The sequence below is a fragment of the Equus caballus genome, chromosome 3, assembly GCF_041296265.1.
Source record: "Equus caballus isolate H_3958 breed thoroughbred chromosome 3, TB-T2T, whole genome shotgun sequence".
Taxonomy (NCBI): domain Eukaryota; kingdom Metazoa; phylum Chordata; class Mammalia; order Perissodactyla; family Equidae; genus Equus; species Equus caballus.
Window position 1 is genome coordinate 27,921,958 of NC_091686.1, and position 18,908 is coordinate 27,940,865.

General features: G+C 44.0%; 1 pseudogene; it reads left to right on the plus strand.

Moving 5' to 3' along the window:
* LOC100069465 (large ribosomal subunit protein uL23-like) overlaps window positions 1-18,689 on the plus strand; it is a 30,316-nt pseudogene extending 11,627 nt beyond the window's left edge.
* The last annotated feature ends 219 nt before the right edge of the window (window positions 18,690-18,908 follow it).

Consider the following 18,908-nt stretch of genomic DNA (forward strand, 5'->3'; position numbering starts at 1 on the left):
GCTGGACAGATGTCCTCCAGCCCTCAGGAGCACCATAACCTAAAAAATACAGCAATCATGCCAATAACACCGACATCAACCACATGCATGCGACTCCAACCCCTAAGACACCCAATGTCCAGACAGGAGTTTTGGCAGGAATTCCAGTGGCCCTCTAGTGAGGCCATATAAGATGAGTGTAGAAGCAGAATGCACAGTTGCATTAGGCTATGTGAAATAAGTTAGACAGACAAAGACAAATATGTGCTAGGTCAACAAAAGAATATCACCTGCACAGCAGAGGGTTTTACATTCTGTGACAGTGGTAGGTTGTATTAATGATCAACAAATATTCTTTCTCCCTTGACCCATCGTCCCCCTTCGGGCTTGGTCATGTGTCTTGGCCAATGGGATGTGATCAGATGTGATCATGTCCCAGTTCAATTCAAGGCTGTAAGAGGCTCTGCCTGGTTCTGCTCACCTTTCTTGAGCTCCTGCCCTCCATGATAGGAAGAACATTCTCTGGGTGTTGCCTCTACAGCCTGGGTTCTAAAATGAGAGGCATGTGGAGCCTCCGACCAAGGCCAGCTAAGTCACAGCCAACATGCAGACCTGGGAGCGAGAGAAAAAACGCTTTTGGTTGCAAGCCACTTAGATTTGGGGGGTTGTTTGTAGCATCGTTGCAGGAAAATGTAAGGCAGTAACCCACATTTAAAATCATCAGTCTCAGACAGGTGTGCTTTGAATGGCGCAATGCTCATTTAGATGGGCGGGTTATGGGGCTTTGTGCAAAGTAGTCAGTCAGATGGCTTAACACACGTATCTCTCATGCGGTTGTAACACAGTCTTTCCTTTGGCCCACAGCTGTGGATAAATCTTGTCACCTCTCTGGAAATCAGTGGTTTATCATCTAAGGAGGAAGAACACATGTTGAGCTCAAACTAGTGAGTATCTTGAATGTTTTTTTTAGGGAGAAATGTGAGGACTTACCTCTGAATGTGAAGTTTGGGTCAGGCTTCCTCATATCAGAGGGAAACATTCAGAATGAGTTAAAAGTTCTACTCTCTAAAAGGCAATTAGCAAAAGAAAAAAAAAGAAAGTCCAAAGAAACCCTTTTAATGCCTATAATTTTCCTAGTACTTACATGTCCCATTAAAAAGAAAAATGACATTAAAATAATTTTAAAGGTTTTGGCTTAAGCCCATTGAAATAAGGAAATTCCCTTGCTTAGAATCAAGTTCTCATTATCTTGGCCCAGCCTGCATTAAGGATGGACTCCTGTGGAGATGCGATCCGGTGACTGGGTTCCAGCTGAGAACAGCGGTGCCAAAATTAATATGGCGCCAACCTTCTCGTAATGGGTCCTACGCAGCTCCTTGCCTGTGTGTCTCTTAAAGGCCCTTCAGATGGAAATCTGCCAAATTGCTTCCTGCAGCCATTCTATTTTGGGTTTGTTCCTGTGTGTTTTCTTGATGCCAATTCTGGCCTTTTAAAATTTGTGGTCTTTTTTTAATGTAAACATGTAGATGTTCTAGCTGAGTGACATGAGGTTTTGCAGTAAATTTTTCATCCTTCATTTCTCATTGTATCCCATTCCCCCCCCCCACCCCCCAGTTTTAATCAGAATTCACCCCTATTAAGAGGTAGGCATTGGGATGCAAAGAGCCTAAGTATCCATCAGTGGAAGAATGGATAAAGAAAATGGGGTACATTTGTACAATAGAATATGATTCAGCCATAAAAAAGAATGAAATCTTACCATTTGTCACAACATGGATGGACCTTGAGGGTGTTATGCTAAGTGAAATAAGTCAGGCAGAGAAAGACAAATACCATACAATCTCACATATATGTAGACTCTCACAAAAAGCAAAACTCAAGCTCATAGATACAGAGAACAGTTGGTGGTTGCCAGAGGCAGGGTTGGAGGAGGGGTGAAATGAGTGAAGGGGGTCAAAAGGTACAAACTTCCAGTTATAAAATAAATAAGCCATGGGGACCTAAAGTGCAGGATGGTGACTATAATTGAAAATATTGTATTGCTTATTTGAAGATTACTAAGATAGTAGATCTTAAAAGTTCTCATTTCAATAAAAAAAAATTTGTATGATGAGTAGACTTCTTGTGGTGATCATTTTGCAACATACATAAATATTGAATCATTATGTTGTACACCTGAAACTAATAGAATTTTATATGTCAATTATGCCTCAATTAAAAAGAAATTCATGGGCCAGCCCCGGTGGCCTAGTGGCTAATTTCAGCATGCTCTGCTTTGGTGGCCCGGGTTGGTTCCCAGGCACAGACCTGCATCACTCTGTTAGCAGCCATGCTGAGCCAGACCGACATACTGAAAAATAGAGGAACATTGGCAGGGTATTAGCTCATGGCGCAACTTCCTCAGCAACAGAAAAAAAAAAAAATTCACGATTCAGGTACAAATAAATAACTGACGTGTGCATACCAAGACAGCAAAAGAAAAAAAAAGAGAGGTAGGCATTGGAACCTTCTGGTGAGCTATTATCTGTTAAACTGATAAAAATATTCAACCTGTTAAGTTTAACAAGCAGTTGAGAAAGAAAGCTGGTCATTTAGCTCCTGTGTTGTCATTTAATCCGTGGTGTCCCTCCCGTCATGGTTGTTTTGTCTAGAAAGGGTGGCTAGGATAGGGTACCAACATGTTACTGGCCACCTGTCAGCAGCTGTCAAGTGGTAATGATTTTCAATCACTGCCAAGCAGGTTCTAGATTTGAACCAGTGACCTAGGAAGAAAGTCTCCATAGCCCATTACCAAATTATCCCCTGAGCCCTTTGCGTCCCCGACTAACACCCTTTCCAATAAAACTCCATTTTGTCATTGAATCTGTCAACATGCCTACGAATCCCTGAAGGGTGAAATTAATTTGAACTACAGAGTCGGACAAACAGGCTCCAAACCGCGTTCTTCAGAAAGAGAAGCCAATATTTCAGACATTGATCCATTTGAAAAAAGGGCTTTGGTTTCCCTCTTGGAACTTGGGCAGGGGTGGGGGTGGGGATCTAAACAAAGAAGTTGCTATATTTACCGCATGGCAAATCTTAACTATTCCAAATTCTAATGGTTGACGACTTCAAGTAGATGAACCCTGTGTTCTGCTGGCTGAAACTCTTAGAGATTAAAAGCTGAATCCCTCTGGAGAATCCTTCTTCCTCTGACAAGGTTACCTGAGCATCTCAGTGTGATTGCATTGGGAAACGCAGTTTCGTAGCGTTTCCAACCCTCTTTATTTATTTATTTTGCTTTTCTTTCTGTCAACCATGAACCCACTGAGTAGCAGAAGCTTCCTGTGGTAGGAAATAGGTTATCTTGTACTTCCTATCCCACTAACATCTGTATAGTTCAAACCTTGTCGGAAGCCCAACATATTTTTTTAAACTTTGATAACATTTGTTGTGAACCAGCCCAGAAAATAACTAGATATTACGTGAAGCTAAGTTGAGCACATTCTCTTCACTCGAAGGCAGGAAGGTGTGGTAGAGGGAAACTGTTTTCCTGTCGTGAGTCAATGATAGCGTGTCTGAGCCCCTTTGACCTGCCCCAAATTTCCAGTGTGAATTTTCTGAGGCTTTATGTACACACAAAAGGTACAAACATGCTCATCTGGGACAAAAAAGTATCCTTATTTTATTATAGAACACACTTCAGCTTCACACGGAAGCGAGAGAGGCAGGTGACGGGCGCCGTTTCAGACAATGTGCAAAACAGACACAAGTCAACGAAAATACCACCTAAAGTGTCAGAGTTGAAAGAACTCTTTATGTATATTCGATTCATCCATTAAACAAATCGATTACTTCCTGTTCTGTGGAGAGAGTATGTCCTACAGTCAAAGACCTGGGTTCGGATTCTGGCTTTCCTTTGCCAACTGTGTGACCTCAGGCCAGTTACGCAAGTTTTCTGACTCTCCCATTCCTCATGTGTGAAATATGGATCATAATACCTTCAACATGGGGTTCTTGTGTGGGTTAAAGGAGATGCATAACAGACCTTCTATGGCAACAGATGCGTGATAGGCACCTAGTACATGAGTATTGCCGCGTTACCAGTGAATCGTCATTATTATCACATTCAATCTTACTCTTGACACAGCCTTCTGGGTTGTAGGAATCTCCGCAAGTGATCAGTCAAGCCAAGGGTTTTTAGCTGTAAGTATCCGTGATTCCCTGCCCGAGGGCCTTCTCCAGACTCTTCCAGGTGGGTCAGAAGGGCCAGGATCTTAACACCCTTGGAATAGCCATGACAGACAGGAGTTGGAGGCTAAATACCTTCCAGTTTCCTTGCCCCTGGGTGGGATTACTCTGAAGTGTGTTTTACGCAGTGTCACAGAGATCTGCAGTTGGACTGAGCCCCAACTGCCCACATCAGTCACCTACACACTCAGGCAGCCTTAGGCCTCCTTGTCTCTCCTGTCAAACTTGCCCTTTTTCCTACCGGTGCATCTGACACCACTTCCCAAACAAGCTGCTTGCACTCCAATCCTTGTATCCAGGTCTGTTCTTGGGGAACCCAACCTACAACACCTTTGTTAAGGACCGACCTTGTTCTCAGGCTCTCCACCTGGAGCTGCTCTATGAGAATCAACCGGATCCCAAATCAGCATTGACAGTTCGGAGGGTCTGACCTTCTGACTTCGGGTTGGGGCTCATATTTGAGAGCACTTTGTTTTCTCTGCCTAATGAATCTAGTAAATAGGGCTTATCTTTCCTGGCCCCAGAATGTTCTTCTTGTTCAGCTACTCTGGAAGATGTGTGACCTTCTTTAGGAGGGGCTCCCACCTTTGGCACCCAAAGATCGATTTACTATGCCCAACACACCCTATATGTTAAGTCCTACCATCTTAGACGTGCCCTCCAAACTCAGCGAAAACCCATCCAGCCTTTCAGGGTATAATAGCAGACAATTTTATTAACAGAAACCTAAACTATCCAATTGACTCCCTTTCTTTATTCATGGAATATGTAAGGAATGCAAATACTTTTCTAAATATTCTTCTCTTGCATAAGCCTAAGCAGAGGAAACAAAATAATGACCCAGAAAAAAATAAGTGAATGAAGTTAATCAGGTTCATAAATTAAGATGAGTGAATTTAATGAGTTAGAAATATTTGACACACCAAAACTGACACTTTCTCTAATGTCACTGCTAAGGAAATGCATTTTCAATGACCTCACAGTTTTCGTTTTAAAGTAATTGTTGCTCTTTGCATGTATAATTGTTATCTGGGCAATCAGAATATAGGCAGTTTCTCCCTTGTCTCTTCTAGTCTCTGTAACATAACCCAGCCAGCAGTCTTAGCTAAAGTGATGCCAAGAAATAGCACATTGACATAGCGCCTTGATTTTAGTTCAGTTCTGGGTTTGTGGTCCAGACCTTTGTTTACGCACTAGCTCTGCTGTGATGCAACCTTCTCAAGCCATGTAACTCTGCTACCTCAGCTCCTGTCTCCATCATCAGCGGGGAAGACTGACTTCATAGGACCATCACGAGTTTCAGTGAGATAAAGTGGATATAATCACTTTGTAAACTGTGTACACACTAGATAGAAGTCAGTTAATGTTTTTCTTATCTCAGCCAATCTTTACAATAGCTCTATAAGCTAGAGAAGGCAGATTAGCATTTCCTTTTCACAGATGAGAACTTGGGAATTACGAAGGTTAACGCACTTCAGGTAGTAAATGTCAGACGTCAGACCCGCAGTGACTCTAGAGTTTTCCTGAACACTAGGATCAAGCTGGGGGAGGTTGTTAAAAAAATGTAGCTTCCCATTCTTTCCTCTCTACGCTACTCCCATCCCAAAGATACTGACTTAGTGGGTCTGAAACTGGTTTTAGAGATCTTCATGTTTAATAAACATTTCAGATCATTCTGATGCAGGAAGTCTATGAACTATATTTATAACACTCAGCTGTTACAACATGTTGTCTACCAGAATTAAGTATAATGAGGGCAATCCTTTGGAATTAAAGGAATATCCTGTTGGCTGGTGTGAGGAAATTTGAGTACTTATTATTTAAGATAATGATAATAGTTACTATTACTTGAATCCTTAATAGATACCAGCCACTGTGCTACATGTTGTGCATACATCATCTAAATGGATCCTGATAATACCCTGGTGGCCCCTGGATTGTGCAGCTCCATGAAGTAAATACTATTACCCTCCCTGTTTTATGGTGAAATATCTGACCTCAGAGAGATTAAATACATTTCCAACAGTTCCCTATATAACAAATAGGAAAGAAAGGACCAGAATCTAGATTTGTTTAACTCTAAGCCCATACAATTAGCTGTTCTATTCCATGGGGAACAAATTATGAGGAAGGGGAAAGAATTCTGAATAAATTGAATCTCTTGAAATGAGTCTGACAAAATCACACCATGGTTGAACAAATTCAAAGAGAGATATGGCTGACCTTAGGTGCATTCTCTGTCTGGGTTACTCCACTAATGACCACTTTGTTGTCAGGGCCCTAGCTCTGTGGTATCAGATCTCAGGAGTGGGATGGTGTATTAGTTATCTCTTGTTGAGTAATAGATTACCCCAAAGGTAGAAGTGTAAAACAACAAATACATTATCTCACAGAGTTTCTGAGGATGAGGAATTCAAGAGTAGCTTAGCTGGGTGGTTCTGGCTCAAGATCTCTCAAGAGGATGCAGTCCAGCTGTGGGCTGAGGCTGCCTTCATCTGGAGGCTTGACAAGGATTGGGCTGGACAATCTGCTTCCCAGGCAGCTCACTCACATGGCGGTTGACAGGAGGCCCCAGTTCCTCACCATAAGGGCCTCTAAACTTCACAGGGCTGCTTAAGTGTCCTCCTGACCTGGTTGCTGGCTTGCTCTAGAGCAAGTGATTGAAGAGAGGGATCAAGACAGAAGCCACAGTGCCTTTTTACAAGCCAATCTCAGAAGATGCCCACCATCGCTTCGACTTCTCTCAAAAGTAAATCATTAACTTCAGTCTACACACAAGGGAGGAAAACTAGGCTCTGCTGCTTGAAAGGAGGAGTATCAAAGCATTTATGAACATATTTTCAAAACTACCAAAGGTGGAACCGCCTGAGGTATCTCTATGATCTTATTCTATCCTGTTGTGCCAAGTTAGTTGTTCTCTGCCCTTTGGCTCTAAAAGTGGAAACTTGTATCCATCCACTTATCCATCCATTCACACATCCACCCATCCATCCATCCATCCATCCATCCATCCATCCATTCATCCACCCACCCATCTATCCATCCATCCACCTATCCATCTATCCATTCACTCACCCATCCATTTCTATCCAAAGTGCATTGAACTCTTTCTAAATTCCAGACTCTTGGAGGAATACCAAAAGAGTCATCCTCTGCCATTAGGAACTTATCCTTAATGAGAGGGAGGGTGGTTAGTACAAGCACACAGTTAAAAAATCATATAAGACAATCTGAATTAGATATTTTACACAAGGCATAGATTAAATGCTCAGGGTTTGGGAACAATGAGATTTCATTAACATGAAGAGTGGGAAGATTTTACATAATTTTGCCCTGTGTAAACCCAAAATACACTCCCTTGCAAATACAGAAGAGTTAAGCTCATTTTATATGTAAAAGTCTCAATAGCTGAATAAAAACATGATCTTGCTTACTCTTCTTTCCACTGTCTGTTACTAACTGATTAAAAATCCTCTCTACCTTTGCAAGCTAGAGACGTTCTCATGGGAGGGTGTCTTGACTGAACCATGGAACAGTTTGGATCCCGAGAATTCACCAGTAACTGCAAGTTGTTGTTGGATATTACCCTTTTGAGAGAGAAGAACATGACCTTCATGCCTTGGGGGCTTCGAGGGGATTCTTACTGGTGGAAGAGAATTGGTGCATCAAAATATGGAACTCTGGATGCCGCATAACCAGAGCGTTTCTGTGTGCTGTGTTGTCACGCACTCCTTTTGTGACAAAAGTCTTGAGTCTTCCCAGCCATTATTTGAAGAGCAATCCTCAAGTGTTTCTCCAAGATCTGGAGCAAAGATGACATGAAATTGGATTTGGAATGGAGACAGACCTCAGATCCTGCACTCTTGGATGGAAATGAACCTCCACTTCCAGGTACGGGGCTAATTCCTCCCTCCTCTGAGTGACTCATTTCTTTCTGGAACCATAGCACTGCTTAGTGCCCCTGGCTCTCTTTGGCATTATTTCAATTAGTTATAGGCTTGTCTGTCTCTTCCAGGCCGTAAGCTGCTTGAGGACAGGGTCTGAGTATGAGGTCTCTCTGTCCTACTCATTTGTCTGCAGAACTGAACTGGATTAGCCTGGAGCAAGTAGCATAGACAGACGGTGCCAAGAAAATAAGCTGAAGAGCCCAGATAGAAGAACCAGTTAAAATAAAGAAAGAAAGGAAGAAAGGAAGAAAGAAAGAAAGAAAGAAAGAGGAGAGTGGCGGGAGAAGGAAAGGAGAGAGGGAGGAGAAGAAACAGTTCTTTACACGGTTGTTACTTCTTACTATGAATCTTATTAATATGGCTGTCTCATCTTCCTGGTTATTTCTTCATCACATAGTACATCCATAAGTGTATGTAGTTGCTCATTTTTTGGTTGCCTGCTCCCTCCAGAAAGTGAGCTTCGTATGGGTGGGATTTTTGTCCTAACCCAACAAATTCTCAAAGGATGTTTGTTGAATGACTGACTGACTCAGTGACAAATGAAAGCATGAATGAAGGAGCTGTAAAATTTTCCTTTTTGGCAGAATTGGACCCTTTTTGCAAGGTCTCTCTAAGAGTCTGGCCTAGAAGTAGGGGGTGACCCAGGTTGGCCTGGTTCCAATGGCCGGATCCGCTGGAACTCCCACTACCTGGGCACTCTCATACCCCTGGACCTTCTGTGTTCTAAACCCTGATCCTGATAAGGAAAAGGAATGAGATAATGTGATGATATAGGAAGGACACAGGTCATATATCCCAATTCTGCCACATATTAATCCATCTATTCATTGAAAAAGGTCTTATTCAGCCTGACGAGGTGTTGGCCTGACCCCATGCTGGGGAATCTTTTGTTCATCCTTAGACCAGACATTGTGATAGGTTCTGGTGATGCAAGCTTCATGATCAAATGAATCTTAGAGTCCAGAGGGGACACAACATGTATCCAATAATTACCCCAGTAAGTTTATAATTATAGACAAAGGCACCAAGGAAAGAAACTCCGGTTCCTTGTCATGAGTGTATAGAATCCCGAGGTTAACTAGGTATGTTGTGTGGGAGGCAGGAGGTGGGAGGTTTGAGTAGGGGAAGTTTGAGCAGAACAGCATTCCAGGCAGAGAGAAACACATGTGCAAAGGCCCAGAGCATGAGGAGTATGGCATGTCTGTGGAACCAAAGAAGGCCAATGGAGCTGGGACACCCAGAATTGGGCGAAAGGGCATCAAGCCATGCTAGAGATGTAGGCACCCTTGTAGGGTGTCTTAGGTCAAAGGCCAGGACTTGGTCTTCCTCCTAAAAGGTAATTAGAGATGGTGGAGTGCTTCCCTTACAGTGTAGCCCAGAAGACAGAAACTCAAACTGTGAATCAGACAGAAGTATGGTGTCGTGGAAGAGTTGCCCAGTGGTCTGAGAGGACCCAGCAGGGGTCCCAGCTAGTGAATCCGTGTGACATCATTGTGGGCAATGTCACCAAACTCTTGCAGTTTCCTGAAGGTCTTGGGGTGGTATGTCTAGCATCTCATTTAGCATGCCTCTCTGCTACCTTTGTCACAACCGTTTGGAAGAAAACATTCATGTCTTCTGGAACGACTTTGCCCTTACCTGGAGCTTCCAACATTGTCGGTTCTCACCTCTCATCTCTAGACATAACTACGCCTCTGAGGTTCTGGTTGTACACATTCCAGCTGTGTTCAAATAACAAAGGGCCCAGGGCTGAAACATCTGACTTTCAGAGCACAGACACTCAAACTGATGTCTACGTATTTAGAAGTTCTCAGTTTGAGTGGCGTCTCAGCTAGAAACCCTATTAACCTCTGGAAATCTGACCAGAAAACCTATTTATTTATACACTGGCTGATTTTTTTTTTTTTTTTTTTTTTTTGGTATGTGACTATACGTGCCTGTGCTGTGCTGTAACCCTCAGCAGAGGCTGTAAGCCAGTATGATCCGGAGCTTATACAGTTGAATTCTTTAAAAGTGAAATAATAATAACAGCAATAATAACAAAGAACGAGCTACCCCTCCCCCGCAGCAGGGTTGTCTACACGATTATGAGTGGTTACATTTTGATTTTCCAAGCTTACTGCAAATGGGCCTGAATCCGACTCGATTTCCCTTCATAATTGCTTTCTGCGTGAAGAGGTCTCTTCCAGAACCGTCTGCCACTGCTATTTTAATGGGAAGCCTGTCTATTTGTATGTTAATAGTTTCCTCTGGGTTATTGGGCTTGCGATGGAAAAGCCCAAATCAGATGCTTCACTATTTTCAAGGTTTACTATTAATCTCTGATTTTTTGTGCCAACATGAAGCCATTTCAGCCTCCTCTGCTTGAAATCCTCTCCATGAAAATATGAGCAACGACACGCTTCCTTTCACGAAGCACAGTCGTGCCGATAGACCCTCCACTCGCTGGCTCGGAGGAGCCGTGGTGCCCAGGCAGCTCCAGGTGAATTCACTAGCGAGAATGCAGACCCAGGTAACCGCCAGCTCCTGGGTGGCCGTGGCTCATGTCTGCCAGGTTGCTGAATCAGGTCACCTGTACCAGGTGAATGAGCATTGCAGCAATGCCAAGGCCATGATGAATCTAGGGGAGACAACCAAGAACTCAAGGCTAGCAACGGAACAGGCCAGCTTTTGAATCTAGACTCTGCAGGGGACTAGTCTTGTAATATGCAACCAGTCACAACCTCTCCGATTATCAGTTTTCCCATTGTTAAAAAAAAAGAAAAACAGGGGGCTGGCCTGGTGTCATAGTGGTTAAGCGGTTTGTGGGCTTGGATCCCGGGAGTGGACCTATGTACTGCTCATCAAGCCATGTTGTGACAGCATCCCACATACAAAATAGAGGAAGATTGGCACAGATGTTAGCTTAGAGACAATGTTCCTCAAGCAAAAAAGAGGAAAATTAGAAACAGATCTCAGCTCAGGGCCAATCTTCCTCACCAAAAAAAAAGAAAAGAAAAGAAACAGGAGCAGCCATTTTCTCATATTATTTCTTTCCTATTTACCCTGAAGTCTAATAATATAGTGTCCATGAAGATACCTAATGACCAGCAGACAGTAGAGCTCCAATTCACCATTGTTAAAACTCAGAGACTTGGAATTGAGTCTTCGTAATTCACTCATCCATTGCTTTATCCATAAGGGCAGGGATTTTTATCTCTTTTGCTTTCTGTGGTTTCTTCCCAGTGCTTAGAACAACATCATGAACATGGCAGATGCTTAATGCGTCATTATAGACAAAATGACTAGATGGATTCAGTCACAACATAGTTATTGGGCTTCTGTTGCATCCCAGTACTTAGGCCAAACACCAGGACCTTAGGAATGAAAATGTGTTGTCTTTGTTCCTGAGAGCTCTTGACCTTTGAGGGGTGGGTAGGTGGAGGTTGCTAGAGAACAGAGATATAAATAAACAGTTACGATAATGCGCAGTTTCTTAAAAGTATGGACCAGGGAGCATTTGAATCAGAATCACCTGGAACCTGTGTTAAAAATACAGATCCCTCAGCCCCAGTCTGGATTTACGGAATCAAAATGTCTATGGGATGGGCCCTGGGAATCTTTTTTTTTTTTTAACCAGAATCCCAGATAACTTGAATTTACCTCATTACTTGGAAAGCCCAGCGGACCTGGATGTGAGAGCCATGTTCAAGTTACTGCAAAGTGCTGCGACAACTATAGTTAGGGTCAAGGGCACTCGGGGAAGACTTCTTAGGGAGGTTACTTGGAACTAAGGGATGAGGGATGAGGATGAGATTGCAGGTGAACAAGGGCCTGAGGACACCCTGTCAGAGGGAAAGGCACAGACGCCAGACAGTTCTGGCCAGTCCCAGAAACCATGAGCCAGGGAGAATTGAACGAGAAGTGGAGACAAGAGTCACATAAGGAATTCAGACTTTAGAAAGAACATTTTGTAGGCAGATAAGCAACACAACCAGATTTGCTTTTCATGAAGAACAATCGTGTGGATTAATTCAAATGTATTTAAAACACCGAATTGACAGAATTGCTAATGGGTGTAGGATTGAGTGTGATTTGGCAAATGCATCCAAGAAGCACCTTACATCCCTCCAAAGAACCTAAAAGATACAGAAAAAGAAGTGGAGAGCGAAAGTGAAGATGGTCTCTCACTCAACAAGAGAAGAAAATGAGACAGAAACATGGGGAAAAGACCATGAGTTCAGGAACAATTTTTTTAGAGTAATATTTGCACTTTTAGATTTTTTTCTTTCCATACTGCCTCTGAATGCAATTTCTTACCCAGCTCTCCATACTTTTTCCACACAGAAACCAGGACACAAGAATCACCAAGGGTATATTTAGGGTGGGGAGGGCTTGATAAAGGCAAGATTTGAGAAGGTGTGGAAGGGACTGAGTCCAAGAGCCCTGTGACTTTGCCCATGTTCTGGAACCTTCCAAAGTCTTGGATTCATCAGATACTAATAATATAAATATTCAGTGTGGATAATAAATATCTCCCAAGGCCATTTCAAGGGTTGGCTGATGTACAGTATATAAAGAGCTTGGCAGACAGGAGGTGCTTGGTGAAGGATGAGTAAATAGCAGCAATGGTAGCAGAAATAAAAATCGTTATAAAGATATGATTTCTTTATTCCCCAGGGAGCTGAGTCTGGAAGCTTCCCAATTACGTTTGGCTTAGAAGAATTTTGGCCTGGAAATAACCAAAACCAGGAGGTCCCTCTCACCTCTAAAAGCTGGGCACGTAGGGCGGCTCACTTTGCTCAGGACTCAGTTGAAAGGCAAAGGCACGTCGCTCTAGTGACTCAGCTCATGCATCTCCGCAGGGTGACAGTGGGAAGCAGGTGCCACGTGCAGCCTCTCCCAGGGCTTGGGCTGGCTGTCCCTGCTGCTGCCCTTCAGCCTGGGGAAGGCGCCCTTCTCCTAAGGGGAAGGTGTCGGGCTGTGGAAGGGAGGCTGGGCCTGGCCCTGGAAAGCCCTTCCCTGAGTGGCAGCCCAGAGCACCTTACCCGGCCTGACTCGCAGCGTGAGGCAGGGCGCATTGTTGGGGCACAGGTGTTCCAGGGAAAGGTGGCCTGTCGTGACAGAGCCCCCAGACTCAGTGCTGAGTCACCGCCTGCATGTTGCCAGCACCCCCACCTCTCCTTGCTTGCCAGCCTCGCCTCTCCACCTAACCGTGCCCATTTCTGGGAAGGCATTAGGCAACAGATCACCCAGACACACAGGGGCAGTGACAGGCGAGGAAGAGTTAATTAATTATCCCAGGAGTCAGGCAATTTCTTGGCTCAGAGAACCAATAACACTCAAGTGTTTGCTGTACACAGACCTCGAGTGGAGTTGGCATGGGGATGGAGGGTGACTGGTAGGGTGACCAGCTTGCTCCTGTGTGCCTGGGACTGTCCCCGTTTTAAACTGGAAAGTCTGGGGTCCCAGGAAGCTCCTCAGTTCTCAGCAAACAGGGGAATTTGTCCCTGAAGGATTAGGGTGCTAGAGAAGACAGGTGTCTGCACCCAGAGTTGCTGACTGGTGAGGACATGTGGATGCCTGACTTTTTATGGTTGAGTGCTTGCTGGGCTCCTGACACTGCGTTTTCCTTCACTGAACCCTCATGGCAATCCCACAAGGCAGGGACTGTGATGATCCCCACTTTGCCAATGAATAAACTGAGTCACAGAGGAGTGAGCAACTCTGTGAGGTCACAGGGATGGGACTGCCAGCGTCAGCGTGTGGATCTCAGCAGTCTGGGTCCAGATGAGCCCAATCTGAACGTACCGCCCCGATCAAAACACACGCAAACAGATACAGACACAAAAACATACACATAGACACGTACCACACACACACACAAACACAAACACTCAGAGACACAAGTAGGCACAGACACACACGCAAAGACAGACACAGACACACTTAGACACACATACACATATAGGCGTGCACACACACACTCACATTCACACACACACACAGGGGTCCCATGTGGCACAGTGTTGCAGGAAATCTCATTTCAAAGAAGACCATGCCAGCAGTCAAGAATAACTAAAAAGAAAGAAAATAGGGTCTTTTCTTTTGTCTTCTGAAGACCAAAGAGAACCCAACTGATAAGCAACCCTTTTTAAAATGCCCTTTCTCTGCATTCCTTGCACCCTGATCCACATTTACCCCCGACCCGTTGCTTCCTAAACTTGCAAAATTCTCTGTGCCTCTCCTCTTCCTCTCTTTTTCTCCCTTTTCCTTTAAAAATACCCGTCACCTGGGGCTGGCCCCGTGGCCAAGTGGTTAAGTTCGCACGCTCCACTGTAGGCGGCCCAGTGTTTCGTTAGTTCGAATCCTGGGCGTGGACATGGCACTGCTCATCAAACCACGCTGAGGCAGCGTCCCACATGCCACAACTAGAAGGACCCACAACGAAGAATACACAACTATGTACCGGGGGGCTTTGGGGAGAAAAAGGAAAAAATAAAATCTTTAAAAAAAAAAAAAATACCCGTCACCTTCCCCTTTTGCCCAGCATCCCCGCCCCTAGAACCAGCCCTGCCTGGGGGCTGCCCCACCTGCCAGCAGGCCAGCCCCCCCTCCCTCCCAGAGCAGAGCATCTCCAGGCCCCTTCTCCCCCAGAGCCTTGCCCCTCCCAGGACCCATGCAGCCGGAGGCGGAACTTTCCTTAGTGGTCAGAGCAGGGGAAGCTAAGCAGTCGAACAGATTCCCCTGCATACAGGGTGAGGAGTCGGGTGACTGGGACCCTCCCACATTAAAGCATCTGTTCTCTTAACCTTTGATTCACCTCCCTTCCCGCAATGGCTGAGGCCACAGACTCTGCAACCAGCCCCTGCCAGGACCCCTGGAGCCTAGGAAATCCCTTTAGACCCTATATCTGTGCCTCCATTCCAAACCCACTTGCTCATCCTGGTGTCTGCACTATTATTTCTGGTGTCTGACTTTCTGCAGAATCTTTCAAAGGAACATTCAACTCATTTTGTTTACTTAATGCTAAATTCCAGCTGCTTCCTGGGCCAGTGTTCTCAACCCTGACTGTGCATTAGAACCAACCATTTTGGGATCTTTTGCAATACCCTGTTGTCCAGGTCATGTGTCACACCAGTTGACTCAGAGTTTCTGGTCTGGATACCTTGGAGGGTCTGCTGCACAGAGAAAACTATGGAATCTTCTTCACTCAAGCCATGGAACTCACACTCAAGTCCAGGATCCCTGAGACCACTCACAGGGAAATAAATTCAATAATATCCACATCTTGTTGATAAGTATGACCATAACTACTGGAGAAAACACCCAAAACAAGGGTTTGTTTTCTTGGCATACATTTATTGAATGCTTCCTTGATGCCAGACAGCATTCCAGGTATTGGGATAACAAAGATTTATAGAACATGGTCTCAGCCCTTGTATAGATAAAAGCCTAGGTGGGGAGGAAGGCATGTGAGCAACAGCAAGAAGAGAACATTAGAATTCAGTGTGATGATGGTCACCGTGGTGCATGGATCATAGAACCATGGAAGAGGGGTGCTGGGAGAAGGCGGGGAAGATTTATGGGTGCAGAAGTCCAGCAAGATGGATCTGGAATGATAGAGCCGTGCATCCCACCCACAGACAAGGGATGACGCGAAAGCTTTAACCAACACGTCTACTGAACATCTTTCTGGCCCTGCACTGTGCTAGATACAGGGCCTACAAGCAGTGTATGAGACAGAAAAGACTCCTGGCCTGCTTCAGGTGACAGACGTGGAAGATGAAATTGCACACGCAATCATTGTCATCACCAAGAAGTCCGAGGTGTTACGGAATCATAAAACAGGAGGGTTGAGGTCTATGGGAGATCTCAGAGGGCCTCTCTGAGGAATTGCCTTTTAAGTTGGAAGCTCAAGGGTGAGCCAGGGTTATTCAGGTGGAGAACAGGTATGGAGTAAGAACTGCCATGCAGAGGGAGCTCAGTTACAAAAAAACAAAGACACGAACAAGTATGCCAGACTGGGTGCAGGGGGCACATGGCATCAGTGTGTCAGGGGCGGAGGCAGATGGAAAGGTGGGCTGGGGCCAATGTTTGAAGAGGCTGTGTGATGTTGTATGCTGGAGTTTGACATCATTTCCTGTAGATGCTGGAGAATCAGACAGTAGATGTTCCTTTCACTATTGTTGGAAAATCCACAAAATTGCAAATTTTTAATTTTGAATGTTATCGGGTAGCTTTCCCAACATTTTTATAAAAGCATGAATTCCCTAAGTAAAAAATGAGCGATTTCATTACCTCTTGATTAAATATACATTACACGCTGAGCATTGGGCCAAACCCAGGTGATGGGAAAGGGAGCGGTGGAGATGTGGCCTTGCGCTAGGAGCATCCATCCTCACTGGGACACAGACAGGGGCACATCAACCTGCATTTAATTATCTCATTTAAATCATGGGGGGTGTCCTGAAGTGGGCTGTGACCAGGGAGGACTCTGAGGCTGTTGAACAGGGAAGGTCAAGAGGACTGCAGGACCCAGAAGAATGGCTTTGAGGAAGCAACGGTCTAGTTCAAATCTGAAGGTTGGGAAGATGTGGAATGCGAGTGTTGTGGGCAAATGTGTGTGACGGCCAGAAGCAGAGCACAGAGGGTCCAAGGATGTGTTGGGTGGACTGAGAGCTCTCATCTTTCTTCCTGCCCCACTCTCCTCTTGCCTCTCCTTCTTTCCCTCGCCCTCCATCTTTTTAAAACTTTTTTATCTTGAGAAAACTGTAAATCCACATGCAGTTGTAAAAAATAATACAGACAGATTGCATATGCCAGTTTCACCCAGCTCTTCCCATTGTATCATCTTGCATAATTCTAGTATAATATCTCAACCAGGAAATTGACACTGATACAATTCCTCCACTTTCTTTTAAGGAAAATAAAACTGCACACATGAGTAAGAAAACAACCGATTTATTATCAAGTAGGCCTGCATCAAAGGTAACTCACTAAGCTCTATCAGGCAAATCTTTCTGTCTCTCTGGGCAAAGGTGGATATGTGCACACACACATATGTATGCATGAATGTACATAAGTGTACGCACACACGTAAGTGTATTATTTAAAAACATATTAAATTATCTAACTCAAATTTGGAATTGTTAAATTATCAACGAAAGATGACCCCCTTCTCTCTTCAAGGAAAAGAAAATGAAGTCTAGCATTAAACAGAGTCTTTGAAATAGGATATTTAAGTTATAAGTATTTGGAATAAGGATCTTGTAAAAATTATATTGAAGAGCTTCCTTGGTTTTGAGAAGAAAACAGGTTAGAATATTTTTTCCTTTGATTAAGTTAATTTGGCCCTGAAACAGTTATCATTTTATAGCGATCCCATGTCATCCTTCCACCAATGTTCTATTAGAGTCTCGCTTCCCTCAGGATCTTTGAAATAGATTTCAAGGAAGTGGAAGTCAATGCGGTGCCTTTTCTCCAGGCCGATATATTTTGCTTCTTGCTGCAGGTTCACATTCCAAGTAAAGATTCTGTCCTTTGATACAGTTAGTTCCATTTTCTGTCAGGGAGAAGGATCGAATAAAGGGAAACAAAATGGAAATGTGAACCGATACACAGGAAAGTTACAGGGGTATTTATAAGAATCAAAGTAAGAGTGACTTTTAATAATTCACAAACCATGTGCACAGACATCTCACAATAGCGATGGTTATTTAGTCCCTATGAGGTACCACTTACCAGGCTGAGTCCTTTAAAAATAACTTGACAAACAACAAAAATACAAATAATGCATCATTTGCCCATTTTCCAGATGAGAAAGCCATTACTGCTCAGAGGAATAATGTCATTGGCCTAAAAGTCAAATAAAGAGTAAGAGAAAGAACTAGGAAGTCAAACTCAGGTCAGTACAGTCTTTTCACAAAGATGGCGCCAAAAATGAAGAAAGAAGAGCCTGCCTCTCCCAAAGTCATAGCCAGAGCAAAGGCTTTGAAGGCCAAGAAAGCAGGGATAAAAGATGTGCACGGCCATAAATAAACAAGATCCACACATCGCCCACCTTCTGACGACCTGACACTGCGTCTCCGAAGGCTCCCAAATACCCTGGGAAGACACCAACACCCCCCAGGAGAAACAAGCTTGACCACGATGCCGTCATCAACTTCCTGCCAACAGCCAAATCAGCCATACAGAAGAAAGAGACAATAACACACTTGTGTTCGTGGTGGATGCCAAGGCCAACAAGCACCGGATCAAATAGGCTATAAAGAAGCTCTATGACATTGATGCGGCCAAGGTCAACACTCTGATCAGGCCTGACAGAGGGAAGAAGGCGTATGTTCGACTGGCTCCTGACTACGATGCTTTGGATGTTGCCAACAAAATTAGATCACCTAACCTGAGCCCAGGTGGCTAAATCTAAATATAAATTTTTTTTACCATAAAAAAAAATACCCATCAGGTCAATACAACTCAAAAGCCAATGATCTTTCCCCTGCATCACAATACTGGTTTTTCAGATACAGTTGATTTTTTAGATAACACATTGCTGAGGGCAAAGAAAATATATCACTTGGTAGTCTGAGATGAAATCTAACACCTCCAAGTTTATGTCGAAGCCAACTGATAATGAGACTGGCTTTGAACCACAATGGGGACTTTTTGGTAACTTTTGATGCTTTTATGATAACTATGGATTCTTGTCCTTTCTTGGGTGGTTGAAAGTACCATGGATTTTGGAATAAAAATCTTAATTATAGATCCTCTTGG